The following is an 18009-nucleotide window of genomic DNA, read 5'->3' as shown; positions in this document are numbered from 1 at the left end:
ATCTCTCTGTCCACCCCCCTCTCTCCTTCCCCACTCTCTGTCTGTCCCCTATCTCTGTCCCCCCACTCTCTGTCCCCCCTCTCTGTACCCCCTGCTCTGTCACCCACCTCTCTGTCCCCACTCTCTCTGTCACCTTCTCACTCTGTCCCTTCCTCTCCCTCTGTTCCCATCCCTCTGTCCACCCTCTCTCTCTGTCCGCCTCTCTCTGTCCCCCTCTTTCTCTGTCCCTCCCTCTCTCTGCCCCCACTCTCTGTCCTCCCCCTCTGTCCCCGTTTCTCTTTCTCCCTTCTTTCTTTCCACCCTCTCTCTGTCCCCTCTTTCTGTCCACCCCTCTCTGTGTCCCCCTCTCTCTGTACCCCCTCTCTGTCCGTTCCCCTCTTTCTGTCCCCTCTTCTCTGTCCCTCCTCTCTGCCCCCCCTCTCTCTCCGTTCCCCTCTCTCTGACCCCCCTCTCTCTATCCTCTTCTCTCTTTCCCCCTCTCTCTATCCACCTCTCTGACCCCCTCTCTCTGTCCCCCCTTTCTCTATCCCCCTCTCTCTGTACCACCTCTCTCTGTCACCCCTCTCTCTTCCCCCTCTGCCCCCACTGACCCCCACTCCCTCTGTTCCCTCCTCTCTCCGTCCCACTCTCTCTGTTCCCCACTCTCTGCACCCCCTCTCTCTCTGTCCCCCCTCTCTGTCCCTCCCTCTCTCTCTGTCCACCTCTCTGTGTACACCTCTCTCTGCCCCCTCTGCCGCCCTCTCTCTGTGAACCCCACTCTCTCTGCCTCCCACCCCCGTCTCTCCCCTCTCTGTCCCCCTCTCTCGGTCCCCCTCTCTCTGCCCCTCCTTCTCTCTGTCACCACGCTCTCAGTCCGCCCACTCTGAACCCACTCTCTCATTCCCTTCTCTCTGTCCCCCCATCTCTGTCCCCCTGCCCCCTCTACTGCGCCCCAGTCTCTCTGTCTCCCCTCTCTCACTGCCCCCACTCTCTCTGTCCCCTCTCTCTCTGTCCCTCCTTCTCCCTGTACGCCCCTCTGTCACCCCTCTCTCTCCCCCCTCCCTCTGTCCCCCCTCTCTCTTTCCCCCTCTCTCTGTCCCGCCTCTGTCCCCCCTCTCTCTATCCCCCTCTCTCTGTCCCCCCTCTGTCCCCCCTCTCTCTATCCCCCTCTCTCTGTCCCCCCTCTGTCCCCCCTCTCTCTCCGTTCCCCTCTCTCTGTCCCCCTCTTTCTATCCCCCTTCTCTCTGTCGCCCCCATCCACCTCTCTCTGACCTCTCACGCCTCTTTCTGTCCCTCTCTCACTGTCCCCCCTCTCGCAATCCCCCCTGTCTCCACTGTCCCCCCTCGTTTTACCCAACTCTCTGTCCCCCTCTCTCTTTCCCTCTCTCTCTGTACCCCTCTCTCCCTGTCACCCCTCTGTCTGTCCCCCCTCCTTCTGTACCCTCCTCTCCCTCTGTGTCCATCTCTCTGTCCACCTCTCTCTCTCTCTGTCCCCCCACTCACTATCACCCTCTCTCTGTCCACACTCTCTCTCTATCCCCTCTCTTTACCCCTTCTCTCCCCATCTCTCCCCTACCTCTCTCTCGCCACTCTCTTGTCCCCCTCTCCATCTCTGTCCCCTCCCTCTCTGACCGCCCCGCTCTCTGTCCACTCGTCTCTGCCCCCCCTCTCTCTGTCCCACCCTCTCTCTATCCCCACTTTCTCTGTTCACCCCCCTCTCCCTGTCCCCACTCTCTCTGTCCCCCTATCTCTGCCCCCCTCTGTCCCCCCTTCTCTGTACCCCCTGCTCTGTCATGCTCCTCTCTCTCCCCACTCTCTCTGTCACCTTCTCACTTTGTTCCTCCCTCTCCCTCTGTACCCCTCTCTCTGTCCCCCCACTCTCTTCCCCATCTCTCTACGCCCTCTCTCTCTCCTATCACTCCATCCTCTCTCTTCCCCATTCTCTTGTCCCCCTCTCTGTCTGTCCCCCCTCTCTCTCCATCACCTCTCTCTGTCCTCCCTCTCTCTGTCCCCCACTCTCCATGTCACCCCTCTCTATGTCCCCCCTCTCTCTCTGTCCCCACTTTCTCTCTGTCTCCCTCTCTCTCTGTCGCCTCTCTCAATGCCCCCCTCTCTGTCCCCCCTCTCTCTGCCCCCCCCGTCCCCCTCTCTGTCCCCCCTCTCTCTGTCCCCCCTCTCTCTGTCCCCCTTTCTCCCTGCCCCCCCTCTATCTCCGTTCCCCTCTCTCTGCCGCCCCTCTCTCTGGCCCACTCTCTATGTGCCCCCTCTCTCTGTCCCCCTCTCTCCCTGTCACCCCTCTCTCTGTCCCACCCTCCCTCTGTACCCACTCTCTCTCTGTCCCCCTATCTCTGTCCACCCTCTCTGTACCTCCTGCTCTGTCACCCTCCTCTCTGTTCCCACTCTCTCTGTTCACCCCCTCTCTGTACCCTCCTCTCACTCTGTCCCCATCTCGCTGTCCCCCCTCTCTTTGTCCCCACTCTCTCTCTGTCCCCATTTCTCTGTCTCCACTCTCTCTCTCTGTCCCCCCTCTCTGTACCCCATGGTCTGTCACCCTCCTCTCTGTTTCCACTCTCTCTGTCCTCCTTCTCTGTGTCCCCCTCCCTCTGTCCCCCCTCTCTCTATCCCCCTCTCTCTGTCCCCCTCCTCTCAATCCCCCTCTCTCTGTCCCCCCTCTGCCCCGCCTTTCTCGATCCCCCTCTCTCTGTCCCCCCTCTTTCTGTATCCCCTCTCTCTGCCCCCTCTCTCCAAGTCACGCCTCTCTCTGTCCACCCTCTCTCTGTCCCCACTCTCTCTCTGTCTCCCTCTCCCTCTGTCCCCCTCTCTCAATGCCCCCCTCTCTGTCCCCCCTCCCTCTGTCCCCCCCACTTTGTCCCCCCTCTCTGTCCCCTCTCTCTCTGTCCCCCCTCTCTCTGTCACCCTTCTCTCTGTCCACCTTCTCTCTGTCCCCCTCCTCTCTGTCCCCCTCCTCTCTGTCTCCCCACCTCTTTTGTCCCCCACTCACTGTCCCCCTCTCTGTCCACCCTCTCTCTCTTCCCCCTCTTTTTAGCCCCCTCTCTCTCCCCATCTCTTCCCTCCCTCTCTCCCCCCACTCTCTTGCGCCCCTCTCTCTCTGCCCCTTCTATCTCTGACCTCCCCTCTCTCTCTGTCCCCACTCCCTCTGCCCCCCTCTCTCTATCCCCCTCTCTCTGTCCCCCTCCTCTCAGTCCCCCTCTCTCTGTCCCCCCCTCTGCCCCGCCTTTCTCTGTCCCCCCTCTCTCTGTCCCCCCTCTTTCTGTATCCCCTCTCTCTGTTCCCCTCTCTCCATGTCACCCCTCTCTCTGTCCACCCTCTCTCTGTCCCCACTCTCTCTGTCTGCCTCTCTCTCTGTCCCCCTCTCTCAATGCCGCCCTCTCTGTCTCACCTCTCTCTGTCCCCCCCTCTGTCCCGCCTCTCTGTCCACTCTCCCTCTGTCCCCTCTCTCTCTGTCACCCCTCTCTCTGTCCATCTTCTCTCTGTCCCCCTCCTCTCTGTCCCCCTCCTCTCTGTCTCCCCACCTCTTTTGTCCCCCACTCACTGACCCCTCTCTGTCCACCCTCTCTCTCGCTTCCCCCTCTTTTTAGACCCCTCTCTCTCCCCATCTCTTCCCTCCCTCTCTCCCCCCACTCTCTTGCCTTCCTCTCTCTCTGCCCCTTCTATCTCTGACCTCCCCTCTCTCTCTGTCCCCACTCTCTCTGTACCCCTCTCTCTCCGTTGACCTCTCTCTGTCTCCCCCCTCCCTCTGTCCCCCCTCTCTCTGCACCACTCTCTCTGTCCCCCTCTCTCTGTGCCCCACTCGGTCCGTTCACCTCTCTCTGTCCTCCCTCTCTCTGTCCCCCTCTCTCAGTCCCCCTCTCCCTCCGTTCCCCTCTCTCTGTCCCCCCTCTCTCTAACCCCCTCTGTCTGTCCCCTTCTCTCTATCTCCCTCTCTCTGTACCCCCTCTGTCTCCCCTCTCTCCGTCCCCCCTCTCTCTGTCCCCCCTCTCTCTGTCCCCCTCTCTCCCTGTCACCTCTCTCTCTCTGTCCCCACACTCTCTCTGTTCCCCTATCTCTGTCTTCACTCTCTCTCCGTTCCCCTCTCTGTAACCCCTGCTCTGTCACCCTCCTCTCTGTTCCCACTCTCTTTGTCCACCCCTCTCTCTGTACCCTCCTCTCACTCTGTCCCCATCTCTCTGTCCACCCCCCTCTCTCTGTCCCCACTCTCTCTGTCCCCCTATCTCTGCCCACCCTCTCTATCCCCCCCTCTCTGTATCCCCTGGTCTGTCACCCTCCTCTCTCTCCCCACTCTCTCTGTCACCTTCTCATTCTGTCCCTTCCTCTCCCTCTGTACCCCTCTCTCTGTCCCCCTCTCTCTGTCCCCCCACTCTGTTCCCCATCTCTCTACGCCCTCTCTCTCCCCTCTCACTCCATCCTCTCTATTCCCCATTCTCTTGTCCCCCTCTCTGTCTGTCCCCCCTCTCTCTCTGATCCCCTCTCTCTATCCCCCTCTCTCTTTGATCCCCTCTCTCTCTGACCAAGCCCTCTCTGGCCCCCTCCTCTCTGCCCCCTCTCTCTGTCCCTCTCTTTCTCTGTCCCTCCATCTTTCTGTCACCACTCTCTCTGGCCGCCCGCTCTGTCCCCCTCTCTCTTTCCCCCCTCTTTCTTTCCACCCTCTCTCTGGCCCCCTCTTTCTGTCCACCCCTCTCTCTGTACCCTCCTCTCCCTCTGTCCCCATCTCTCTGTCCACCCCGTCTCTCTGTCCTCCATCTCTCTCTTTCTCCTCTCTCTCTGGCACCCCCTCACTCTGTCCCCTCTCTCTGTCCCCACTCTCCCTGTCCCCCTGCCTCTCTGTCCCCCTCTCTCTGTACAGCTCTCTCTGCCCCCTCTGCCGCCCCTCTCTCTGTGACCCTCAATCTCTCTGCACCGCCCCCACCCCACCGTCTCTCCCGCTCTCTGTTCCCCTCTCTCGGTCCCCCTCTCTCCCTGTCACCCCTCTCTCTGTCCCACCCTCCCTCTGTACCCACTCTCTCTCTGTCCCCCTATCTCTGTCCACCCTCTCTGTACCTCCTGCTCTGTCACCCTCCTCTCTGTTCCCACTCTCTCTGTTCACCCCCTCTCTGTACCCTCCTCTCACTCTGTCCCCATCTCGCTGTCCCCCCTCTCTTTGTCCCCACTCTCTCTCTGTCCCCATTTCTCTGTCTCCACTCTCTCTCTCTGTCCCCCCTCTCTGTACCCCATGGTCTGTCACCCTCCTCTCTGTTTCCACTCTCTCTGTCCTCCTTCTCTGTGTCCCCCTCCCTCTGTCCCCCCTCTCTCTATCCCCCTCTCTCTGTCCCCCTCCTCTCAATCCCCCTCTCTCTGTCCCCCCTCTGCCCCGCCTTTCTCTATCCCCCTCTCTCTGTCCCCCCTCTTTCTGTATCCCCTCTCTCTGCCCCCTCTCTCCAAGTCACGCCTCTCTCTGTCCACCCTCTCTCTGTCCCCACTCTCTCTCTGTCTCCCTCTCCCTCTGTCCCCCTCTCTCAATGCCCCCCTCTCTGTCCCCCCTCCCTCTGTCCCCCCCACTTTGTCCCCCCTCTCTGTCCCCTCTCTCTCTGTCCCCCCTCTCTCTGTCACCCTTCTCTCTGTCCACCTTCTCTCTGTCCCCCTCCTCTCTGTCCCCCTCCTCTCTGTCTCCCCACCTCTTTTGTCCCCCACTCACTGTCCCCCTCTCTGTCCACCCTCTCTCTCTTCCCCCTCTTTTTAGCCCCCTCTCTCTCCCCATCTCTTCCCTCCCTCTCTCCCCCCACTCTCTTGCGCCCCTCTCTCTCTGCCCCTTCTATCTCTGACCTCCCCTCTCTCTCTGTCCCCACTCCCTCTGCCCCCCTCTCTCTATCCCCCTCTCTCTGTCCCCCTCCTCTCAGTCCCCCTCTCTCTGTCCCCCCCTCTGCCCCGCCTTTCTCTGTCCCCCCTCTCTCTGTCCCCCCTCTTTCTGTATCCCCTCTCTCTGTTCCCCTCTCTCCATGTCACCCCTCTCTCTGTCCACCCTCTCTCTGTCCCCACTCTCTCTGTCTGCCTCTCTCTCTGTCCCCCTCTCTCAATGCCGCCCTCTCTGTCTCACCTCTCTCTGTCCCCCCCTCTGTCCCGCCTCTCTGTCCACTCTCCCTCTGTCCCCTCTCTCTCTGTCACCCCTCTCTCTGTCCATCTTCTCTCTGTCCCCCTCCTCTCTGTCCCCCTCCTCTCTGTCTCCCCACCTCTTTTGTCCCCCACTCACTGACCCCTCTCTGTCCACCCTCTCTCTCGCTTCCCCCTCTTTTTAGACCCCTCTCTCTCCCCATCTCTTCCCTCCCTCTCTCCCCCCACTCTCTTGCCTTCCTCTCTCTCTGCCCCTTCTATCTCTGACCTCCCCTCTCTCTCTGTCCCCACTCTCTCTGTACCCCTCTCTCTCCGTTGACCTCTCTCTGTCTCCCCCCTCCCTCTGTCCCCCCTCTCTCTGCACCACTCTCTCTGTCCCCCTCTCTCTGTGCCCCACTCGGTCCGTTCACCTCTCTCTGTCCTCCCTCTCTCTGTCCCCCTCTCTCAGTCCCCCTCTCCCTCCGTTCCCCTCTCTCTGTCCCCCCTCTCTCTAACCCCCTCTGTCTGTCCCCTTCTCTCTATCTCCCTCTCTCTGTACCCCCTCTGTCTCCCCTCTCTCCGTCCCCCCTCTCTCTGTCCCCCCTCTCTCTGTCCCCCTCTCTCCCTGTCACCTCTCTCTCTCTGTCCCCACACTCTCTCTGTTCCCCTATCTCTGTCTTCACTCTCTCTCCGTTCCCCTCTCTGTAACCCCTGCTCTGTCACCCTCCTCTCTGTTCCCACTCTCTTTGTCCACCCCTCTCTCTGTACCCTCCTCTCACTCTGTCCCCATCTCTCTGTCCACCCCCCTCTCTCTGTCCCCACTCTCTCTGTCCCCCTATCTCTGCCCACCCTCTCTATCCCCCCCTCTCTGTATCCCCTGGTCTGTCACCCTCCTCTCTCTCCCCACTCTCTCTGTCACCTTCTCATTCTGTCCCTTCCTCTCCCTCTGTACCCCTCTCTCTGTCCCCCTCTCTCTGTCCCCCCACTCTGTTCCCCATCTCTCTACGCCCTCTCTCTCCCCTCTCACTCCATCCTCTCTATTCCCCATTCTCTTGTCCCCCTCTCTGTCTGTCCCCCCTCTCTCTCTGATCCCCTCTCTCTATCCCCCTCTCTCTTTGATCCCCTCTCTCTCTGACCAAGCCCTCTCTGGCCCCCTCCTCTCTGCCCCCTCTCTCTGTCCCTCTCTTTCTCTGTCCCTCCATCTTTCTGTCACCACTCTCTCTGGCCGCCCGCTCTGTCCCCCTCTCTCTTTCCCCCCTCTTTCTTTCCACCCTCTCTCTGGCCCCCTCTTTCTGTCCACCCCTCTCTCTGTACCCTCCTCTCCCTCTGTCCCCATCTCTCTGTCCACCCCGTCTCTCTGTCCTCCATCTCTCTCTTTCTCCTCTCTCTCTGGCACCCCCTCACTCTGTCCCCTCTCTCTGTCCCCACTCTCCCTGTCCCCCTGCCTCTCTGTCCCCCTCTCTCTGTACAGCTCTCTCTGCCCCCTCTGCCGCCCCTCTCTCTGTGACCCTCAATCTCTCTGCACCGCCCCCACCCCACCGTCTCTCCCGCTCTCTGTTCCCCTCTCTCGGTCCCCCTCTCTCTCTGCCCCTCTTTCTCTCTGTCCCCCCGCTCTCAGTACGCCCCATCTGTCACCCTCTCTCAATGCTTCTCTCTGTGCTCCCTCTCCGTCCCCCTGCCCCCCTGCTACGTCCCCGTCTCTCTGTCTCCCCTCTCACACTGTCCCGACTCTCTCTGTTCCCCCTCTCTCTATCCCCCTCTCTCTGTACCACCTCTCTCTGTCCTCCCTCTCTCTCTGTCCGCCTCTCTCTCTCCCCCTCTTCCTCTGTCCCCCTCTCTCTGTCCCCTCACTCTGTCCCCCTCTTCCTCTGTCACCCTCTCTCTCTGTCACCCCTCTCTTCCCCCTCTGCCCCCTCTCTCTGACTCCCTCTCCCTGTGTTCCCTACTCTCTCAGTCCCCCTCTCTCTCTGTCCCCACTCTCTCTGTCCGCCCGCTCTGTCCCCCTCTCTCTTCCCCCCTTTTTCTTTCCACCCTCTCTCTGTCCCCCTCTTTCTGTCAACCCCTCTCTATGTACCCTCCTCTCCCTCTGTCCCCACTCTCTGTCCACCCCCTCTCTCTGTCCCCACTCTCTCACTTTCTCTCCTCTCTCTTTCCCCCCGCTCTGTCCCCCTCTTTCTGTCCCCACTCTCTCTATCACCCTCAGTCTGTCCCCATCTCTCTGTCCACCCCCATCTCTCCTTCCCCACTCTCTGTCCCCTATCTCTGTCCCCCCACTCTCTGTCCCCCATCTCTGTACCCCCTGCTCTGTCACCCACCTCTCTGTCCCCACTCTCTCTGTCACCTTCTCACTCTGTCCCTTCCTCTCCCTCTGTTCCCATCTCTCTGTCCCCCCATCTCTCTCCCCCTGCCCCATCTACTGCGCCCCAGTCTCTCTGTCTCCCCTCTCTCACTGCCCCCACTCTCTCTGTCCCATTTCTCTCTGTCCCACCTTCTCCCTGTACGCCCCTCTGTCCCCCCTCTCTCTCCCCCCTCCCTCTGCCCCCCTCTCTCTATCCCCCTCTCTCTGTCCCCCCTCTCTCTCCGTTCCCCTCTCTCTCTGTCCCCCTCTTTATGTCCCCCTTCTCTCTGTCACCCCATCCACCTCTCTCTGACCCCTCACGCCTCTTTCTGTCCCTCTCTCGCTGTCCCCCCCTCTCAATCCCCCCTGTCTCCACTGTCCCCCCTCGTTTTACCCAACTCTCTGTCCCCCTCTCTCTGTCCTCCTCTCTGGCCCCCCTCTCTCTCCGTTCCCCTCTCTCTGTCCCCCCTCTCTCTATCCTCTTCTCTCTATCCCCCTCTCTCTATCCACCTCTCTGTCTCCCCTCTCTCTGTCCCCCCTCTCTCTATCCCCCTCTCTCTGTACCACCTCTCTCTGTCCCCCTCTTTCTCTGTCCCTCCCTCTCTCTGTCCCCACTCTCTGTCCTCCCTCTCTGTCCCCGTTTCTCTTTCTCCCTTCTTTCTTTCCACCCTCTCTCTGTCCCCTCTTTCTGTCCACCCCTCTCTGTGTCCCCCTCTCTCTGTACCCCCTCTCTGTCCGTTCCCCTCTTTCTGTCCCCTCTTCTCTATCCCTCCTCTCTGGCCCCCCTCTCTCTCCGTTCCCCTCTCTCTGTCCCCCCTCTCTCTATCCTCTTCTCTCTATCCCCCTCTCTCTATCCACCTCTCTGTCTCCCCTCTCTCTGTCCCCCCTCTCTCTATCCCCCTCTCTCTGTACCACCTCTCTCTGTCACCCCTCTCTCTTCCCCCTCTGCCCCCACTGACCCCCTCTCCCTCTGTTCCCTCCTCTCTCCGTCCCACTCTCTCTGTCCCCCACTCTCTGCACCCCCTCTCTCTCTGTTCCCCCCCCCCTCTGTCCCTAGCTCTCTCTCTGTCCACCTCTCTGTGTACACCTCTCTCTGCCCCCTCTGCCGCCCTCTCTCTGTGAACCTCACTTTCTCTGCCTCCCACCCCTGTCTCTCCCCTCTCTGTCCCCCTCTCTCGGTCCCCCTCTCTCTGCCCCTCCTTCTCTCTGTCACCACGCTCTCAGTCCGCCCACTCTGAACCCCCTCTCTCATTCCCTTCTCTCTGTCCCCCCATCTCTCTCCCCCTGCCCCATCTACTGCGCCCCAGTCTCTCTGTCTCCCCTCTCTCACTGCCCCCACTCTCTCTGTCCCCTTTCTCTCTGTCCCACCTTCTCCCTGTACGCCCCTCTGTTAACCCTCTCTCTCCCCCCTCCCTCTGTCCCCCTCTCTCTATCCCCCTCTCTCTGTCCCCCCTCTCTCTCCGTTCCCCTCTCTCTCTGTCCCCCTCTTTATGTCCCCCTTCTCTCTGTCACCCCATCCACCTCTCTCTGACCCCTCACGCCTCTTTCTGTCCCTCTCTCGCTGTCCCCCCCTCTCAATCCCCCCTGTCTCCACTGTCCCCCCTCGTTTTACCCAACTCTCTGTCCCCCTCTCTCTGTCCCTCTCTCTCTGTACCCCTCTCTCCCTGTCACCCCTCTGTCTGTCCCCCCTCTTTCTGTGCCCTCCTTTCCCTCTGTCTCCATCTCTCTGTCCACCTCTCTCTCTCTGTCCCCCCACTCACTATCACCCTCTCTCTGTCCACACTCTCTCTCTATCCCCTCTCTTTACACCCTCTCTCCCCATCTCTCCCCTACCTCTCTTTCGCCACTCTCTTGTCCCCCTCTCCATCTCTGTCCCCTCCCTCTCTGACCGCCCCCCTCTCTGTCCCCTCGTCTCTGCCCCCCTCTCTCTGTCCCACCCTCTCTCTGTCACCACTTTCTCTGTTCACCCCCCTCTCCCTGTCCCCACTCTCTCTGTCCCCCTATCTCTGCCCCCCCTCTGTCCCCCCGTCCCCCCTTCTCTGTACGCCCTGCTCTGTCATGCTCCTCTTTCCCCCTCTCTCTCTGTCACCTCCTCACTCTGTCCCTCCCTCTCTCTGTCCCCCCACTCTCTTCCCCATCTCTCTATGCCCTCTCTCTCTCCTATCACTCCATCCTCTCTCTTCCCCATTCTCTTGTCCCCCTCTCTGTCTGTCCCCCCTCTCTCTCTGATCCCCTCTCTCTATCCCCCTCTCTCTTTGACCCCCTCTCTCTCTGACCGCCCCCTCTCTGTCCCCTTCCTCTCTGCCCCCTCTCTCTGTCCCTCTCTTTCCCTGTCCCTCCATCTTTCTGTCACCACTCTCTCTGTCCGCCCGCTCTGTCCCCATCTCTCTTTCCCCCTCCTTCTTTCCACCCTTTCACTGTCCCCCTCTTTCTGTCCACCCCTATCTCTGTACCCTCCTCTCCTTCTGTCCCCATCTCTCTGTCCACCCCGTCTCTCCATCCCCCATCTCTCTCTTTCTCCCCTCTCTCTGGCACCCCCTCTCTCGGTCCCCACTCTCTCTCTGTCACCCTGTCTCTGAACCCCTCTCTCTCTGTCACCCCTCTCTCTTCCCCCTCTGACCCCCCTCTGACCAGCTCTCCCTCTGTTCCCTCCTCTCTCTGTCCTTCTTTCTCTGTCCCCCCTCTCTCTCTCGGTTCCCCCGCTCTGTCCCCCTCTCTCGATCCCCACTCTCTCTGCCCCCTCTCTCTCTGTCCCCCTCTCTCTTTCCTCTCTCTCTCTCTGTATCCCCCTCTCTCGCTGTCTTCCTCTCACTGTCCCCCCACTCTCTGTCCCCCCCCTCTCTGTCCCCCCCTCTCTCTCTGTCCCCCTGTCTCTCTGTACCCCTCTCTCAGTACAGCTCTCTCTGCCCCCTCTGCCGCCCCTGTCTCTGTGACCCCCAATCTCTCTGCACCCCCCCCACCCCACCGTCTCTCCCGCTCTCTGTCCCCCTCTCTCGGTCCCCCTCTCTCTCTGCCTCTCCTTCTCTCTGTCCCCCCGCTCTCAGTACGCCCCATCTGTCACCCTCTCTCATTCCCCCTCTCTGTGCCCCTTCTCCGTCCCCCTGCCCCCCTACTACGCCCCCGTCTCTCTTTCTCCCCTCTCTCACTGTCCCGACTCTCTCTGTTCCCCCTCTCTCCATCCCCCCTCTCTCTGTACCACCTCTCTCTGTCCTCCCTCTCTCTCTGTCCGCCTCTCTCTCTCCCTCCTCTTCCACTGTCCCCCTCACTCTGTCCCCCCGTCTTCCTCTGTCCCCCTCTCTCTCTGTCCTCCTCTCTCTCTGTCACCCCTCTCTCTGACCCCCTCTCCCTCTGTTCCCTCCTCTCTCTGTCCCCACTCTCTCTGTCCGCCCGCTCTGTCCCCCTCTCTCTTCCCCCCCTCTTTCTTTCCACTCTCTCTCTGTCCCCATTCTCTCTGTCCACCCCTCTCTCTGTACCCTCCTCTCCCTCTGTCACCACCTTTCGGTCCACCCCCCTCTCTGTCCCCGCTCTCTCACTTTCTCCCCTCTCTCTGTCCCCCCCCTCTGTCCCCCCGCTCTGTCCCCCTCTGTCTGTCACCCTCCTCCCTATCCCCATTCTCTCTGTCCACCCCTCTCTCTGTACATTCCTCTCAGTCTGTCCCCATCTCTCTGTCCACCCCCCTCTCTCTGTCCCCACTCTCTCTCTGTCCCCTATCTCTGCCTCCCCTCTCTCTGTCCCCCCTCTCTGTACCCCCTGCTCTGTCACCCTCCTCTCTGTCCCCCCTTTCTCTGTCCCTCCCTCTCTCTGTCCCCACTCTCTGTCCGCCCCCTCTGTCCCCTTCTCTCTTTCTCCCTTCTTTCTTTCCACCCTCTCTCTGTCCCCTCTTTCTGTCCACCCCTCTTTGTGCCCCCCTCTCTCTGTACCCCCTCTCTGTCCGTTCCCCTCTTTCTGTCCCCACTTCTCTATCCCTCCTCTCTGTTCCCCCTCTCTCTCCGTTCCCCTCTCTCTGTCCCCCCTCTCTATCCCCCTCTCTCTATCCCCCTCTCTCTATCCCCCTCTCTGTCCCCCCTCTCTCTGTCCCCCCCTCTCTATACCCCCCTCTCTGTCCCCCCATCTCTGTCCCCTTGCCCACTCTACTGCGCCCCCGTCTCTCTGTCTCCCCTCTCTCACTGTCCCCACTCTCTCTGTCCCATCTCTCTTGTCCCTCCTTCTCCCTGTACCCCCCTCTGTCACCCCTCTCTCTGTCCCCCTCTCTCTGCCCCCCTCTCTCTGTCCCCCCTCTCTGTCCCACCCTCTTTCTGTCCCCACTCTCTCTGCCCGTCCACTCTGTCCCCCTCTGTCTTTCCTCCTCTTTCTTTCCCACGCTCTCTCTGCCCTCTTCTTTCTGTCCCCCTCTCTCTGCCACCCTCTCTCTGTCCCCCTCTCTCTGTCCTCCGTTCTCTGTGCCCCCTCTTTCCACCCCCCGTCCCCCCTCTCTCCGTTCCACTCTCTCTGTCCCCCCTCTTTCTATCCCCCTTCTCTCTGTACCCCATCCCCCTCTCTCTGACCCCCACGCCTCTCTCTGTCCTCTCTCACTTCCCCCCTCTCTCAATCCCCCCTGTCTCCCCTGCCCCCCCTCGTTTTACCCCTCTCTCTGTCCCCTCTCTCTGTCCCTCTCTCTCTGTACCCCTCGATCCCTGTCACCCCTCTGTCTGTCCCCCCTCTCTCTGTACCCTCCTCTCTCTCTGTCTCCATCTCTCTGTTCTCCTCTCTCTCTCTGTCCCCCCACTCACTATCCCCCTCTCTCTGTCCACACTCTCTCTCTTCCTCCTCTCTTTACACCCCTCTCTCCCCATCTCTCCCCTACCTCACTCCCGCCACTCTCTTGTCCCCCCCCTCTCTCTCTGTCCCCTCCCTCTCTGACCGCACCCCTCTCTGTCCCCTCCCACTCTGACCGCCCCCTCTCTGTCCCCCCTCTCTCTGTCCCACCTTCTTTCTGTCCCCACTCTCTCTGTCCGTCCACTCTGTCCCCCTGTCTTTCCACCTCTTTCTTTCCCACGCTCTCTCTGCCCTCTTCTTTCTGTCCCCCTCTCTCTGCCACCCTCTCTCTATCCCCCTCTCTCTGTCCTCCGTTCTCTGTCCCCTCCCTCCCTCTCTGCCCCCCTCTCTCTCTGCCCCTCTCTCTCTGCCCTTTCTCTCTGCCCCCCTCTCTGTCCCCCTCTCTCTGTCCCCCTCTCTCTGACCCCCTCTCTTTGTCCCCTCTCTCTGCGTCCCCCCTTCTCTCTCTGTCCCCTCCCTCTCTCTGTCCCCCTCTCTCTGTCCCCCGTCCCCTCTCTCTCTGTCACCCCCTCTCTGTTCCCCCCTCTCTGTCCCCCTCTCTCGGTCCCCCTATACTCCTCTCTCTGCCCCCCTCTGTACCCCACTTTTTCTGTCCCCACTGTCTCTTTCCCTCCTCTCCCCGCTCTGTATTCCTGTCTGTCCCCCTTCTCTGTTCCGTCACTCTCTCTCCACCCCTCTCTCTCTGTCCCCCCTCTCTCTCTGCCCCTCTTTCTCTGTCACTCTCTCTCTCTGTCACCTCCCTCTCTCTGTCCCACTCTCTCTGTACCCCCTCTCCCCCCTCTGTCCTGCATCTCTCTGTCCCCCTCTGTCTCTGTCCCCCTCTCTCTGTCCCCCTCTCTCTCTGTCCCCTCTCTCTGCCCCCTCTCTCTGTCCCCCTCTCTCTGTGCCCCCTCTCTCGGTGTCCCCCTCTCACTCCCTCCTCTCTCTGTCACCTCCCTGTCTGTCCCCCCGTCCCCCTCTGTCCCCCACTCTCTCCATCCCCCACTATCTGTCGCCTCTCTCTGTCCCCAACTCTCTGTCCCCCTCTCTCTGTTCCCCACTCTCTGCCTCCCCCTCTCTGTCCCCCTTTCTCTGTTTTGTCTCTCAGTCCCCCTCTCTCTGTCCCCCTCTCTCTCCCGTTCTCTTTGTCCGCATCTCTCTGTCATCCCTTTCTCTCTGTCCCTCTCTCCCTGTCCCCCTCTCTCTGCCCCCATCTCTCTGACCCCTCTCTCTGTCCCCCTTTCTCTGTCCCCCTCTCTCAGTCCCCCTCTCTCTGTCCCCCTCTCTCTCCCGTTCTTTCTGTCCCCATCTCTCTGTCCCCCCTTCTCTCTGTCCCTCTCTCTCTGTCCCCCTCTCTCTGTGCCCCTCTCTCTCTGTCCTCCTCTCTCAGTCCCCCTCTCTCTGACCCCTCTCTCTTTCCCTCTTTCTCTGTCCCTCTCTCTCTGTCCCCCTCTCTCTGTTCCCCTCTCTCCCGTTCTCTCTGTCCCCATCTCTCTGTCCCCATCTTTCTGTCCCCATCTCTCTGAACCCCTCTCTCTGTCCCCCCTTTCTCTCTGTACCTCTCTCTCTGTCCCCCTCTCTCTGTCCCCCTCTCTCTGTCCACCTCTCTCTCTGTTCCCCTCTCTCTCTGTCCCCCTCTCTCTGTCCCCATCTCTCTCTGTCCCCCTCTCTCTCTCTGTCCCCCTCCCTCTTTGTCCCTCTCTCTCTGTCTCCCCTCTCTCTGTCCCCTACTCTCTGACCCCTCTCTCGTTATGTCTTCCACTATTTCTCTCTCTCTCCCTCACCTTTTCTCTCCCTTGCCCCCCCCCCCCCCCTCTCTCTCTCCCTCTCTCCCTGCTCCTTCACTCTCTCTCTACCATCTCTCACTCTCGATCCACCTACCTCGGTCTCTCTTTCTCCCCACCTCCCTCAGTTTCTCTCTGACTAAATATCTCTTCCTCCTGCCCCTCCCTCCCTCTCTGACGCAGCCTGTCTCCCTGACGCGTCCACCTCCCTCTGATCCAGATACTGGGAAGGCGGGTAGTGGGTGGTGCTGTGGCTGCATGTGGTTGGAGGGGTGGTTGTGAGATGATAGAGAGATGTGGGAGGTGAGAGGAGGGGGAAAAATGGAGTAGAGACGGAATTGCGGGAGGGAGACAGCCGGCAGGACAGAGAGAGAGTGCAGGGGAGGGGGAGAGGAAAGAGTGGAAGCAGGTGGAGAGAGTGGGGGAGAGGAAATGGGGAGGACAGGTTGGAATGGGAGGGACAGAGGGAGTTAAACCCAGCTCCTGAGCTCAGGGCGCGGTGCCCTCCCCTTCCCTGAGGACCAGGACTTGGGGCTGAGTCTGTCTCTCTCCAGCTCAGTTTCTCCAACACAAAGACACACAACAACATCGGTCACTCTGCTGCTCGGCACGCTTTCATCAACATTTTTATTGGTTACAAATGGAAATGATGGATACAGTCAGTGGGATGGTGCCTTTTCTCACTGGCCCCTGAGTTGTGAGAAACATTGAAATGTTTCCCTGTAACCCCCTGTGGGATAAGGATGGACAAACCAGCGCTACCCTCAGTCTGTTACCATAGCGACAGGCTGCTCCATCACTGAAACACTGAACTGAAATGAGAAAATCCCGGATGGATTGATTAATGCGGGAATTTGATGGATGGATGGATCTGGGTGAAGGGATATTTCAGCACATTCTTCAGCTGCTGCCTGAACTTAGTCTGGGTCACGGCATAAATCGCGGTGTTGTGCAGCAACTGAGGAGCTGCAGCATGAAGCCCAATTCCCGCACAAAGTAATAGAGATTCACAGACCGATACCCAAACTCATACAACCGTCTCCATATAGAATACAGCATGAACGTTGACCATAACAGAATGAAATTGGCCGAGATCACAAACAGTAAAATGATGGATTTTTTTCGGTTTCTCATTTCAGTGTCAGACTGAGCGTCCCCATTGGTGTGAGTGCGGAGTCTCCTGCGGGCTCTGCTGGTCACTACAATGTGTCTGACGGTGAGAACATTGAGCAGCAGAATCAGGAGAAATGGGACACCCGGGGTTAGAATGTGGTGGAGGGACTCGATTGTGACCCAGACACTGGAGGAATAAACAGCGGCTGTTACATCACAAAACCAGGGGGTGTTCAGCAGCCGATACCGAGCCATGAACATAAAATACCAGGAAATGTCCTTTAAACAGCTCAGCACAGTCACTGCTCCCAGAACCACAGCCGCCGTCTTCTCACTGCAATATTTACTGTTCAGCTTCTGGCAACAAATGGCCACAAACCGATCAAAGGTGAAAGTGACGGTGAACCAGACAGAGCAGTCAGTGGCTGCATAAAGCAGGACGGCGTGGATATTACACACGGGGACGGAGTCCCTCAGGAAATAAAACTGTTCCCGATAAACAATGGGAATGTGTCTCAGGATCAGGTCGAGGATAATGACCAGGAGATCCGCCGCTGCCATGGCCCCCAGGTAACGTCTGACACATGGAGACAATCCACAATCTTTATAAAGCAGGACGTAGATGGTCACTACGTTAACTGTGAGGAAGGAAAACAAACCCATTATCCATCAGCCTGGAGGCAAAGGGACCCGTTTGATCGGGGACCCAGTGAGGTTTTCAAATGTCTCCCTGTATTCAGGGATTTATTAAAATAATTGGAGCGGGAATAACAAATGGGAAGATCTGAATTACTGACAAAAATGTGACATAAACCACAAGAAACCCTCCCTCCCCAATCACACAGAGACACATCCATAAGGACAGATGGTTTCTGGAACATTCCCACACACTCGATCACTCGAGAGCAGACACAGGTCACTCCTTCCCAGTTCCTAATACGGAGGGTGGGGATGTTGCTGTCCTGAAGGATTCTCTCCCAGTTTCCTGAAGACAAACGGAGTTTGGGAATTTCTGTATTTTGGTCTAAATTGTGGTCGATCCTGTGTCGGGAAGAAATGTAAACGCAGGGAAAACGTATTCACCCCTTTAACTGCCTGAGGGGCCTTCGGTACAGTGTCTCCTTCTCCCTGGAACGGGATCTCTTCCCTCGGGATCTTATCATTTGTTCAATTCACTGACGTCCGGCCGTTCACAAACAACGTCAGGGACAGAACGTTCCGGGGAATGTCACTTATAGAATGTCGGGGACAGAATGTTCCGAGGAATGTCAGTTATAGAATGTTGGGGACAGAACGTTCCGAGGAATGTCAGTTATAGAATGTCAGGGACAGAGCGTTCCGGGGAATGTCGGTTATAGAATGTTGGGGACAGAACGTTCCGGGGAATGTCGGTTATAGAATGTTGGGGACAGAACGTTCCGGGGAATGACAGTTATAGAATGTTGGGGACAGAACGTTCCGGGGAATGTCAGTTATAGAATGTCGGGGACAGAACGTTCCGGGGAATGGCAGTTATAGAATGTCGGGGACAGAACGTTCCGGGGAATGGCAGTTATGGAATGTTGGGGACAGAACGTTCCGGGGAACTCCTTGACCTGTCTATCACCTTTCCCCCCTACCCACCCCACCAACATGATGTACTGTCCCTGGGAACACTGTAACATTAATGGGGTGCGAGACGGAGGGTCCAATCACAGGAATGGGAACTAAAGGCATTGCCAGATCAGCTGAAAGGGTTAGATATACCACATTCTCAATCCACCGCACAGAACCAGCCCAGACACCATACACCCAGAGGGGATATCTGTTCACTGTGGAACACTGTGCAGACCAGGCCAGTGTCCTGCTCAGTACAACCCAGCAATCTGTCCAGATTCATCCATTGCACTGGTCAATACAATCCAGCGATCTGTCCAG

At 59.1% G+C, this 18009-nt stretch overlaps 1 long non-coding RNA gene across 1 annotated transcript in view; it reads left to right on the top strand.

Moving 5' to 3' along the window:
* The window catches only part of LOC148135230 (uncharacterized), a 114711-nt gene extending 97940 nt beyond the window's left edge, over window positions 1–16771 (top strand). The window contains exon 3 of the long non-coding RNA XR_015755563.1: window positions 16447–16771. This is a non-coding gene — a long non-coding RNA (uncharacterized LOC148135230). The remainder of the gene's footprint in view (window positions 1–16446) is intronic.
* The last annotated feature ends 1238 nt before the right edge of the window (window positions 16772–18009 follow it).

Source organism: Chiloscyllium plagiosum, unplaced genomic scaffold, assembly GCF_037043375.1.
Source record: "Chiloscyllium plagiosum isolate Xiang-an unplaced genomic scaffold, Cpla_swu_hap1 HiC_scaffold_51, whole genome shotgun sequence".
Taxonomy (NCBI): Eukaryota; Metazoa; Chordata; class Chondrichthyes; order Orectolobiformes; family Hemiscylliidae; genus Chiloscyllium; species Chiloscyllium plagiosum.
This window is presented reverse-complemented; position numbering and strand designations above follow the sequence as displayed.